At 46.5% G+C, this 12,177-nt stretch overlaps 6 non-coding genes across 6 annotated transcripts; all 6 read left to right on the top strand.

The window, feature by feature from the left end:
* Positions 1–464: 464 nt before the first annotated feature.
* LOC130330375 (U2 spliceosomal RNA) lies at positions 465–655 on the top strand. Its single transcript, XR_008873542.1, has one exon. It is a non-coding gene; the product is annotated as a U2 spliceosomal RNA (small nuclear RNA).
* Positions 656–2,742: 2,087 nt separating this feature from the next.
* Positions 2,743–2,933, top strand: LOC130330434 (U2 spliceosomal RNA). Its single transcript, XR_008873585.1, has one exon. It is a non-coding gene; the product is annotated as a U2 spliceosomal RNA (small nuclear RNA).
* A 2,076-nt stretch (positions 2,934–5,009) lies between these two features.
* LOC130330404 (U2 spliceosomal RNA) lies at positions 5,010–5,200 on the top strand. Its single transcript, XR_008873569.1, has one exon. It is a non-coding gene; the product is annotated as a U2 spliceosomal RNA (small nuclear RNA).
* A 2,084-nt stretch (positions 5,201–7,284) lies between these two features.
* On the top strand, positions 7,285–7,475 carry LOC130330374 (U2 spliceosomal RNA). Its single transcript, XR_008873541.1, has one exon. It is a non-coding gene; the product is annotated as a U2 spliceosomal RNA (small nuclear RNA).
* A 2,096-nt stretch (positions 7,476–9,571) lies between these two features.
* On the top strand, positions 9,572–9,762 carry LOC130330372 (U2 spliceosomal RNA). The gene has a single exon (XR_008873540.1). It is a non-coding gene; the product is annotated as a U2 spliceosomal RNA (small nuclear RNA).
* Positions 9,763–11,827: 2,065 nt separating this feature from the next.
* Positions 11,828–12,018, top strand: LOC130330371 (U2 spliceosomal RNA). The gene has a single exon (XR_008873539.1). It is a non-coding gene; the product is annotated as a U2 spliceosomal RNA (small nuclear RNA).
* Positions 12,019–12,177: the final 159 nt, after the last annotated feature.

Raw genomic sequence — 12,177 nt, 5'->3', positions numbered from 1 at the left:
ATCACCGCCATAGGTTGTCAAAAAACCCGGGTTTAACCCACACAGGTAAGTCCAATGGGGTGCAGGCATGTCCTCTATGCTTACAGCTTCCCGTGGGTGTTGGTTTGATACCGTTTGGGGACAGCCAAGGAGGCATCTGCAGGCAACAAAGGTAGGTGTGTGCTTGTGTGTGTGTTTCCTATGCAGATCCTAAGCCCAGTGTCACATGCAAGTAGGAGGAGTAAGAAGGGTTCCTGGCAAATCCGGGTTATGGATTGCATTTAAAAAGGCCCCGTGGGAGTGCAATGGGCCCCTGTCTTGCTGCTTAGCAATAATGGTATGGGTTTAGGTTCTGCTGTGTGTACTGGTGGTTGACTGCCCCCCAGCCCAGAGTGTGCATGGAAAATTGTCTGGCAGCCTCCCTGACAGCAAGCAGTGATAGTGCCCATGAAGGGCAGCTTGTTGGGCCCGCCCCTTTCACGGTTATCGCTTCTCGGCCTTTTGGCTAAGATCAAGTGTAGTATCTGTTCTTATCAGTTTAATATCTGATACGTCCCCTATCTGGGGACCATATATTAAATGGATTTTTGAGAACGGGGGCCGATTTCGAAGCTTGCTTCCGTCGCCCTATGCATTGACCCGATATGGCAGTATCTTCGGGTACAGTGCACCACCCCCTTACAGGGTTAAAAAGAAAGATTCCTACTTTCATTGCTACCTGCTTGCTGGCTAGCCAGCTAGCCAGCCCTGTGGGCCTTGCTGCTGCTGCAGCCAAAAAACAAAAGGTGGTGCTGCTGCTGCTTCTGCTGCTTCTGCTTCTGCTTGTGTCTGGCAGCTGTTGGAGCGTCCAGGCACAGGACTTCTGCTGCTGCTGACTAAATGGCCTCCTTAATTGGATCATTTGAGTAGCCAGCACACCTGTGCAGGTAGGGCATGACATGATAGGCAGCTGCCTTGATAGCGGGTGGGTGCTGAATGTTCCTAATTGACAAAATAAGATTAATGCTTATGAAGAAATATAAAATCTCATCCCTTCCCCAATATCGCGCCACACCCCTACCCCTTAATTCCCTGGTTGAACTTGATGGACATATGTCTTTTTTCGACCGTACTAACTATGTAACTATGTAACATAACATGGAGGGGGGGGGGGGGTCTCCTGGCTGTTCACACAGGTGTGTCATTGCTGTACATTGACCATGCATTGCTTCTGTGGTATTGCAAAGGCAAAGACAAATGCTTCCAGCCATCCATTGCACTAATGGATTGGTCATCAGCTGGCTGTCTATGTCCCGCATCAATATAGACCAAAGTACAGAGGGTTAGGCTATGCTATTGTGCACCTACCTGATGCATCAGAAGGTGCGAGGCCCTTGCTAAATTCTGTGCACAGACTTTGAGATCTATACTTTAGACTGTATCTAAACCTGCTCCAACATGGACTGACATTCTGGCCTACTTTCAGCCGATGCGACTTGTCTGTCGCTGAACAGTCGCTTTTTATGTATTCAGCACCTATGTATAATGTTGTAAAAATGCTCTAGAAGCTAAAGTCGCAGAAATGTCACACATATTTGGCCTGCAACTTTCTGTGCGACAAATTCAGACAGGAAAAATCAGTATAAATCCTTAGAAAATTATCCCCCAGTGTCTCCATCTGCTGGCGGTATTGAATAAGCATTGCTGCACTGATGGGGTATGCATTAGACGAAAAAAAAGAAGAAAAAGAAGAATAATACGCCCAGAAAAGAGGCGAAAAGGAGAAAAACATAAAAAAACGTGAAAAAAAAGTAAGAGGAAGAGAAGGGAAAAAAAGGTGGAAATGGGTTTAAAAGTGATTTCGGCGGAGAAATATATATATATATATATATATATATATATATATATATACGCGCACACACACACATATATATAAACGTATTCTCCGTTGAGATATTGCAGCCGCTGCTGTGTCCAGGCCCAGGAGCCTTAGCACTGTGCTGTGATGTCACTCAATACCACTGACATCACTAGGTGTAAACAACATCTCTCCTTTGCTGTGTATGTGACTATGGAGCTGTTTGGTGATGTCGTCTATTATGGCCTTCATAGAAGCAACAGGAGATTGTTGCATCCATCTAGAACCCTCAGAACTACAGTGCTATGATGTCACTCACTTCCACAGGCCTTGCAGAGTGTAAACAACAACAACCCAGCTTTGTTGTGTATGTAACCATAGGGATTTGTGATGTCACCTAGAACCTTCACAGCAGCGACAGCTTTATGAGGAGCATCAGCACTGCTCTGCCTGAGCAGAACCATCACCGCCATAGGTTGTCAAAAAACCCGGGTTTAACCCACACAGGTAAGTCCAATGGGGTGCAGGCATGTCCTCTATGCTTACAGCTTCCCGTGGGTGTTGGTTTGATACCGTTTGGGGACAGCCAAGGAGGCATCTGCAGGCAACAAAGGTAGGTGTGTGCTTGTGTGTGTGTTTCCTATGCAGATCCTAAGCCCAGTGTCACATGCAAGTAGGAGGAGTAAGAAGGGTTCCTGGCAAATCCGGGTTATGGATTGCATTTAAAAAGGCCCCGTGGGAGTGCAATGGGCCCCTGTCTTGCTGCTTAGCAATAATGGTATGGGTTTAGGTTCTGCTGTGTGTACTGGTGGTTGACTGCCCCCCAGCCCAGAGTGTGCATGGAAAATTGTCTGGCAGCCTCCCTGACAGCAAGCAGTGATAGTGCCCATGAAGGGCACCTTGTTGGGCCCGCCCCTTTCACGGTTATCGCTTCTCGGCCTTTTGGCTAAGATCAAGTGTAGTATCTGTTCTTATCAGTTTAATATCTGATACGTCCCCTATCTGGGGACCATATATTAAATGGATTTTTGAGAACGGGGGCCGATTTTGAAGCTTGCTTCCGTCGCCCTATGCATTGACCCGATATGGCAGTATCTTCGGGTACAGTGCACCACCCCCTTACAGGGTTAAAAAGAAAGATTCCTACTTTCATTGCTACCTGCTTGCTGGCTAGCCAGCTAGCCAGCCCTGTGGGCCTTGCTGCTGCTGCAGCCAAAAAACAAAAGGTGGTGCTTCTGCTGCTTCTGCTTCTGCTTGTGTCTGGCCGCTGTTGGAGCGTCCAGGCACAGGACTTCTGCTGCTGCTGACTAAATGGCCTCCTTAATTGGATCATTTGAGTAGCCAGCACACCTGTGCAGGTAGGGCATGACATGATAGGCAGCTGCCTTGATAGCGGGTGGGTGCTGAATGTTCCTAATTGACAAAATAAGATTAATGCTTATGAAGAAATATAAAATCTCATCCCTTCCCCAATATCGCGCCACACCCCTACCCCTTAATTCCCTGGTTGAACTTGATGGACATATGTCTTTTTTCGACCGTACTAACTATGTCACTATGTAACATAACATGGGGGGGGGGGGGGTCTCCTGGCTGTTCACACAGGTGTGTCATTGCTGTACATTGACCATGCATTGCTTCTGTGGTATTGCAAAGGCAAAGACAAATGCTTCCAGCCATCCATTGCACTAATGGATTGGTCATCAGCTGGCTGTCTATGTCCCGCATCAATATAGACCAAAGTACAGAGGGTTAGGCTATGCTATTGTGCACCTACCTGATGCATCAGAAGGTGCGAGGCCCTTGCTAAATTCTGTGCACAGACTTTGAGATCTATACTTTAGACTGTATCTAAACCTGCTCCAACATGGACTGACATTCTGGCCTACTTTCAGCCGATGCGACTTGTCTGTCGCTGAACAGTCGCTTTTTATGTATTCAGCACCTATGTATAATGTTGTAAAAATGCTCTAGAAGCTAAAGTCGCAGAAATGTCACACATATTTGGCCTGCAATTTCTGTGCGACAAATTCAGACAGGAAAAATCAGTATAAATCCTTAGAAAATTATCCCCCAGTGTCTCCATCTGCTGGCGGTATTGAATAAGCATTGCTGCACTGATGGGGTATGCATTAGACGAAAAAAAAGAAGAAAAAGAAGAATAATACGCCCAGAAAAGAGGCGAAAAGGAGAAAAACATAAAAAAACGTGAAAAAAAAGTAAGAGGAAGAGAAGGGAAAAAAAGGTGGAAATGGGTTTAAAAGTGATTTCGGCGGGAGAAATATATATATATATATATATATATATATATATATATATACGCGCACACACACACATATATATAAACGTATTCTCCGTTGAGATATTGCAGCCGCTGCTGTGTCCAGGCCCAGGAGCCTTAGCACTGTGCTGTGATGTCACTCAATACCACTGACATCACTAGGTTTAAACAACATCTCTCCTTTGCTGTGTATGTGACTATGGAGCTGTTTGGTGATGTCGTCTATTATGGCCTTCATAGAAGCAACAGGAGATTGTTGCATCCATCTAGAACCCTCAGAACTACAGTGCTATGATGTCACTCACTTCCACAGGCCTTGCAGAGTGTAAACAACAACAACCCAGCTTTGTTGTGTATGTAACCATAGGGATTTGTGATGTCACCTAGAACCTTCACAGCAGCGACAGCTTTATGAGGAGCATCAGCACTGCTCTGCCTGAGCAGAACCATCACCGCCATAGGTTGTCAAATAACCCGGGTTTAACCCACACAGGTAAGTCCAATGGGGTGCAGGCATGTCCTCTATGCTTACAGCTTCCCGTGGGTGTTGGTTTGATACCGTTTGGGGACAGCCAAGGAGGCATCTGCAGGCAACAAAGGTAGGTGTGTGCTTGTGTGTGTGTTTCCTATGCAGATCCTAAGCCCAGTGTCACATGCAAGTAGGAGGAGTAAGAAGGGTTCCTGGCAAATCCGGGTTATGGATTGCATTTAAAAAGGCCCCGTGGGAGTGCAATGGGCCCCTGTCTTGCTGCTTAGCAATAATGGTATGGGTTTAGGTTCTGCTGTGTGTACTGGTGGTTGACTGCCCCCCAGCCCAGAGTGTGCATGGAAAATTGTCTGGCAGCCTCCCTGACAGCAAGCAGTGATAGTGCCCATGAAGGGCACCTTGTTGGGCCCGCCCCTTTCACGGTTATCGCTTCTCGGCCTTTTGGCTAAGATCAAGTGTAGTATCTGTTCTTATCAGTTTAATATCTGATACGTCCCCTATCTGGGGACCATATATTAAATGGATTTTTGAGAACGGGGGCCGATTTCGAAGCTTGCTTCCGTCGCCCTATGCATTGACCCGATATGGCAGTATCTTAGGGTACAGTGCACCACCCCCTTACAGGGTTAAAAAGAAAGATTCCTACTTTCATTGCTACCTGCTTGCTGGCTAGCCAGCTAGCCAGCCCTGTGGGCCTTGCTGCTGCTGCAGCCAAAAAACAAAAGGTGGTGCTGCTGCTGCTTCTGCTGCTTCTGCTTCTGCTTGTGTCTGGCCGCTGTTGGAGCGTCCAGGCACAGGACTTCTGCTGCTGCTGACTAAATGGCCTCCTTAATTGGATCATTTGAGTAGCCAGCACACCTGTGCAGGTAGGGCATGACATGATAGGCAGCTGCCTTGATAGCGGGTGGGTGCTGAATGTTCCTAATTGACAAAATAAGATTAATGCTTATGAAGAAATATAAAATCTCATCCCTTCCCCAATATCGCGCCACACCCCTACCCCTTAATTCCCTGGTTGAACTTGATGGACATATGTCTTTTTTCGACCGTACTAACTATGTAACTATGTAACATAACATGGGGGGGGGGGGGTCTCCTGGCTGTTCACACAGGTGTGTCATTGCTGTACATTGACCATGCATTGCTTCTGTGGTATTGCAAAGGCAAAGACAAATGCTTCCAGCCATCCATTGCACTAATGGATTGGTCATCAGCTGGCTGTCTATGTCCCGCATCAATATAGACCAAAGTACAGAGGGTTAGGCTATGCTATTGTGCACCTACCTGATGCATCAGAAGGTGCGAGGCCCTTGCTAAATTCTGTGCACAGACTTTGAGATCTATACTTTAGACTGTATCTAAACCTGCTCCAACATGGACTGACATTCTGGCCTACTTTCAGCCGATGCGACTTGTCTGTCGCTGAACAGTCGCTTTTTATGTATTCAGCACCTATGTATAATGTTGTAAAAATGCTCTAGAAGCTAAAGTCGCAGAAATGTCACACATATTTGGCCTGCAACTTTCTGTGCGACAAATTCAGACAGGAAAAATCAGTATAAATCCTTAGAAAATTATCCCCCAGTGTCTCCATCTGCTGGCGGTATTGAATAAGCATTGCTGCACTGATGGGGTATGCATTAGACGAAAAAAAAGAAGAAAAAGAAGAATAATACGCCCAGAAAAGAGGCGAAAAGGAGAAAAACGTAAAAAAACTTGAAAAAAAAGTAAGAGGAAGAGAAGGGAAAAAAAGGTGGAAATGGGTTTAAAAGTGATTTCGGCGGAGAAATATATATATATATATATATATATATATATATATATATACGCGCACACACACACATATATATAAACGTATTCTCCGTTGAGATATTGCAGCCGCTGCTGTGTCCAGGCCCAGGAGCCTTAGCACTGTGCTGTGATGTCACTCAATACCACTGACATCACTAGGTGTAAACAACATCTCTCCTTTGCTGTGTATGTGACTATGGAGCTGTTTGGTGATGTCGTCTATTATGGCCTTCATAGAAGCAACAGGAGATTGTTGCATCCATCTAGAACCCTCAGAACTACAGTGCTATGATGTCACTCACTTCCACAGGCCTTGCAGAGTGTAAACAACAACAACCCAGCTTTGTTGTGTATGTAACCATAGGGATTTGTGATGTCACCTAGAACCTTCACAGCAGCGACAGCTTTATGAGGAGCATCAGCACTGCTCTGCCTGAGCAGAACCATCACCGCCATAGGTTGTCAAATAACCCGGGTTTAACCCACACAGGTAAGTCCAATGGGGTGCAGGCATGTCCTCTATGCTTACAGCTTCCCGTGGGTGTTGGTTTGATACCGTTTGGGGACAGCCAAGGAGGCATCTGCAGGCAACAAAGGTAGGTGTGTGCTTGTGTGTGTGTTTCCTATGCAGATCCTAAGCCCAGTGTCACATGCAAGTAGGAGGAGTAAGAAGGGTTCCTGGCAAATCCGGGTTATGGATTGCATTTAAAAAGGCCCCGTGGGAGTGCAATGGGCCCCTGTCTTGCTGCTTAGCAATAATGGTATGGGTTTAGGTTCTGCTGTGTGTACTGGTGGTTGACTGCCCCCCAGCCCAGAGTGTGCATGGAAAATTGTCTGGCAGCCTCCCTGACAGCAAGCAGTGATAGTGCCCATGAAGGGCACCTTGTTGGGCCCGCCCCTTTCACGGTTATCGCTTCTCGGCCTTTTGGCTAAGATCAAGTGTAGTATCTGTTCTTATCAGTTTAATATCTGATACGTCCCCTATCTGGGGACCATATATTAAATGGATTTTTGAGAACGGGGGCCGATTTCGAAGCTTGCTTCCGTCGCCCTATGCATTGACCCGATATGGCAGTATCTTCGGGTACAGTGCACCACCCCCTTACAGGGTTAAAAAGAAAGATTCCTACTTTCATTGCTACCTGCTTGCTGGCTAGCCAGCTAGCCAGCCCTGTGGGCCTTGCTGCTGCTGCAGCCAAAAAACAAAAGGTGGTGCTGCTGCTGCTGCTTCTGCTGCTTCTGCTTCTGCTTGTGTCTGGCCGCTGTTGGAGCGTCCAGGCACAGGACTTCTGCTGCTGCTGACTAAATGGCCTCCTTAATTGGATCATTTGAGTAGCCAGCACACCTGTGCAGGTAGGGCATGACATGATAGGCAGCTGCCTTGATAGCGGGTGGGTGCTGAATGTTCCTAATTGACAAAATAAGATTAATGCTTATGAAGAAATATAAAATCTCATCCCTTCCCCAATATCGCGCCACACCCCTACCCCTTAATTCCCTGGTTGAACTTGATGGACATATGTCTTTTTTCGACCGTACTAACTATGTAACTATGTAACATAACATGGGGGGGGGGGGGGGGTCTCCTGGCTGTTCACACAGGTGTGTCATTGCTGTACATTGACCATGCATTGCTTCTGTGGTATTGCAAAGGCAAAGACAAATGCTTCCAGCCATCCATTGCACTAATGGATTGGTCATCAGCTGGCTGTCTATGTCCCGCATCAATATAGACCAAAGTACAGAGGGTTAGGCTATGCTATTGTGCACCTACCTGATGCATCAGAAGGTGCGAGGCCCTTGCTAAATTCTGTGCACAGACTTTGAGATCTATACTTTAGACTGTATCTAAACCTGCTCCAACATGGACTGACATTCTGGCCTACTTTCAGCCGATGCGACTTGTCTGTCGCTGAACAGTCGCTTTTTATGTATTCAGCACCTATGTATAATGTTGTAAAAATGCTCTAGAAGCTAAAGTCGCAGAAATGTCACACATATTTGGCCTGCAACTTTCTGTGCGACAAATTCAGACAGGAAAAATCAGTATAAATCCTTAGAAAATTATCCCCCAGTGTCTCCATCTGCTGGCGGTATTGAATAAGCATTGCTGCACTGATGGGGTATGCATTAGACGAAAAAAAAGAAGAAAAAGAAGAATAATACGCCCAGAAAAGAGGCGAAAAGGAGAAAAACTTAAAAAAACGTGAAAAAAAAGTAAGAGGAAGAGAAGGGAAAAAAAGGTGGAAATGGGTTTAAAAGTGATTTCGGCGGAGAAATATATATATATATATATATATATATATATATATATATATATATACGCGCACACACACACATATATATAAACGTATTCTCCGTTGAGATATTGCAGCCGCTGCTGTGTCCAGGCCCAGGAGCCTTAGCACTGTGCTGTGATGTCACTCAATACCACTGACATCACTAGGTGTAAACAACATCTCTCCTTTGCTGTGTATGTGACTATGGAGCTGTTTGGTGATGTCGTCTATTATGGCCTTCATAGAAGCAACAGGAGATTGTTGCATCCATCTAGAACCCTCAGAACTACAGTGCTATGATGTCACTCACTTCCACAGGCCTTGCAGAGTGTAAACAACAACAACCCAGCTTTGTTGTGTATGTAACCATAGGGATTTGTGATGTCACCTAGAACCTTCACAGCAGCGACAGCTTTATGAGGAGCATCAGCACTGCTCTGCCTGAGCAGAACCATCACCGCCATAGGTTGTCAAATAACCCGGGTTTAACCCACACAGGTAAGTCCAATGGGGTGCAGGCATGTCCTCTATGCTTACAGCTTCCCGTGGGTGTTGGTTTGATACCGTTTGGGGACAGCCAAGGAGGCATCTGCAGGCAACAAAGGTAGGTGTGTGCTTGTGTGTGTGTTTCCTATGCAGATCCTAAGCCCAGTGTCACATGCAAGTAGGAGGAGTAAGAAGGGTTCCTGGCAAATCCGGGTTATGGATTGCATTTAAAAAGGCCCCGTGGGAGTGCAATGGGCCCCTGTCTTGCTGCTTAGCAATAATGGTATGGGTTTAGGTTCTGCTGTGTGTACTGGTGGTTGACTGCCCCCCAGCCCAGAGTGTGCATGGAAAATTGTCTGGCAGCCTCCCTGACAGCAAGCAGTGATAGTGCCCATGAAGGGCACCTTGTTGGGCCCGCCCCTTTCACGGTTATCGCTTCTCGGCCTTTTGGCTAAGATCAAGTGTAGTATCTGTTCTTATCAGTTTAATATCTGATACGTCCCCTATCTGGGGACCATATATTAAATGGATTTTTGAGAACGGGGGCCGATTTCGAAGCTTGCTTCCGTCGCCCTATGCATTGACCCGATATGGCAGTATCTTCGGGTACAGTGCACCACCCCCTTACAGGGTTAAAAAGAAAGATTCCTACTTTCATTGCTACCTGCTTGCTGGCTAGCCAGCTAGCCAGCCCTGTGGGCCTTGCTGCTGCTGCAGCCAAAAAACAAAAGGTGGTGCTGCTGCTGCTTCTGCTTCTGCTTGTGTCTGGCCGCTGTTGGAGCGTCCAGGCACAGGACTTCTGCTGCTGCTGACTAAATGGCCTCCTTAATTGGATCATTTGAGTAGCCAGCACACCTGTGCAGGTAGGGCATGACATGATAGGCAGCTGCCTTGATAGCGGGTGGGTGCTGAATGTTCCTAATTGACAAAATAAGATTAATGCTTATGAAGAAATATAAAATCTCATCCCTTCCCCAATATCGCGCCACACCCCTACCCCTTAATTCCCTGGTTGAACTTGATGGACATATGTCTTTTTTCGACCGTACTAACTATGTAACTATGTAACATAACATGGGGGGGGGGGGGGGGGTCTCCTGGCTGTTCACACAGGTGTGTCATTGCTGTACATTGACCATGCATTGCTTCTGTGGTATTGCAAAGGCAAAGACAAATGCTTCCAGCCATCCATTGCACTAATGGATTGGTCATCAGCTGGCTGTCTATGTCCCGCATCAATATAGACCAAAGTACAGAGGGTTAGGCTATGCTATTGTGCACCTACCTGATGCATCAGAAGGTGCGAGGCCCTTGCTAAATTCTGTGCACAGACTTTGAGATCTATACTTTAGACTGTATCTAAACCTGCTCCAACATGGACTGACATTCTGGCCTACTTTCAGCCGATGCGACTTGTCTGTCGCTGAACAGTCGCTTTTTATGTATTCAGCACCTATGTATAATGTTGTAAAAATGCTCTAGAAGCTAAAGTCGCAGAAATGTCACACATATTTGGCCTGCAACTTTCTGTGCGACAAATTCAGACAGGAAAAATCAGTATAAATCCTTAGAAAATTATCCCCCAGTGTCTCCATCTGCTGGCGGTATTGAATAAGCATTGCTGCACTGATGGGGTATGCATTAGACGAAAAAAAAGAAGAAAAAGAAGAATAATACGCCCAGAAAAGAGGCGAAAAGGAGAAAAACGTAAAAAAACGTGAAAAAAAAGTAAGAGGAAGAGAAGGGAAAAAAAGGTGGAAATGGGTTTAAAAGTGATTTCGGCGGAGAAATATATATATATATATATATATATACGCGCACACACACACATATATATAAACGTATTCTCCGTTGAGATATTGCAGCCGCTGCTGTGTCCAGGCCCAGGAGCCTTAGCACTGTGCTGTGATGTCACTCAATACCACTGACATCACTAGGTGTAAACAACATCTCTCCTTTGCTGTGTATGTGACTATGGAGCTGTTTGGTGATGTCGTCTATTATGGCCTTCATAGAAGCAACAGGAGATTGTTGCATCCATCTAGAACCCTCAGAACTACAGTGCTATGATGTCACTCACTTCCACAGGCCTTGCAGAGTGTAAACAACAACAACCCAGCTTTGTTGTGTATGTAACCATAGGGATTTGTGATGTCACCTAGAACCTTCACAGCAGCGACAGCTTTATGAGGAGCATCAGCACTGCTCTGCCTGAGCAGAACCATCACCGCCATAGGTTGTCAAAAAACCCGGGTTTAACCCACACAGGTAAGTCCAATGGGGTGCAGGCATGTCCTCTATGCTTACAGCTTCCCGTGGGTGTTGGTTTGATACCGTTTGGGGACAGCCAAGGAGGCATCTGCAGGCAACAAAGGTAGGTGTGTGCTTGTGTGTGTGTTTCCTATGCAGATCCTAAGCCCAGTGTCACATGCAAGTAGGAGGAGTAAGAAGGGTTCCTGGCAAATCCGGGTTATGGATTGCATTTAAAAAGGCCCCGTGGGAGTGCAATGGGCCCCTGTCTTGCTGCTTAGCAATAATGGTATGGGTTTAGGTTCTGCTGTGTGTACTGGTGGTTGACTGCCCCCCAGCCCAGAGTGTGCATGGAAAATTGTCTGGCAGCCTCCCTGACAGCAAGCAGTGATAGTGCCCATGAAGGGCACCTTGTTGGGCCCGCCCCTTTCACGGTTATCGCTTCTCGGCCTTTTGGCTAAGATCAAGTGTAGTATCTGTTCTTATCAGTTTAATATCTGATACGTCCCCTATCTGGGGACCATATATTAAATGGATTTTTGAGAACGGGGGCCGATTTCGAAGCTTGCTTCCGTCGCCCTATGCATTGACCCGATATGGCAGTATCTTCGGGTACAGTGCACCACCCCCTTACAGGGTTAAAAAGAAAGATTCCTACTTTCATTGCTACCTGCTTGCTGGCTAGCCAGCTAGCCAGCCCTGTGGGCCTTGCTGCTGCTGCAGCCAAAAAACAAAAGGTGGTGCTGCTGCTGCTGCTTCTGCTGCTTCTGCTTCTGCTTGTGTCTGG

Source organism: Hyla sarda, unplaced genomic scaffold (genome assembly GCF_029499605.1).
Source record: "Hyla sarda isolate aHylSar1 unplaced genomic scaffold, aHylSar1.hap1 scaffold_335, whole genome shotgun sequence".
NCBI lineage: Eukaryota > Metazoa > Chordata > Amphibia > Anura > Hylidae > Hyla > Hyla sarda.
Note: the sequence above shows the minus strand (reverse complement) of the source record. Positions and strands in the feature narration are given on the sequence as shown.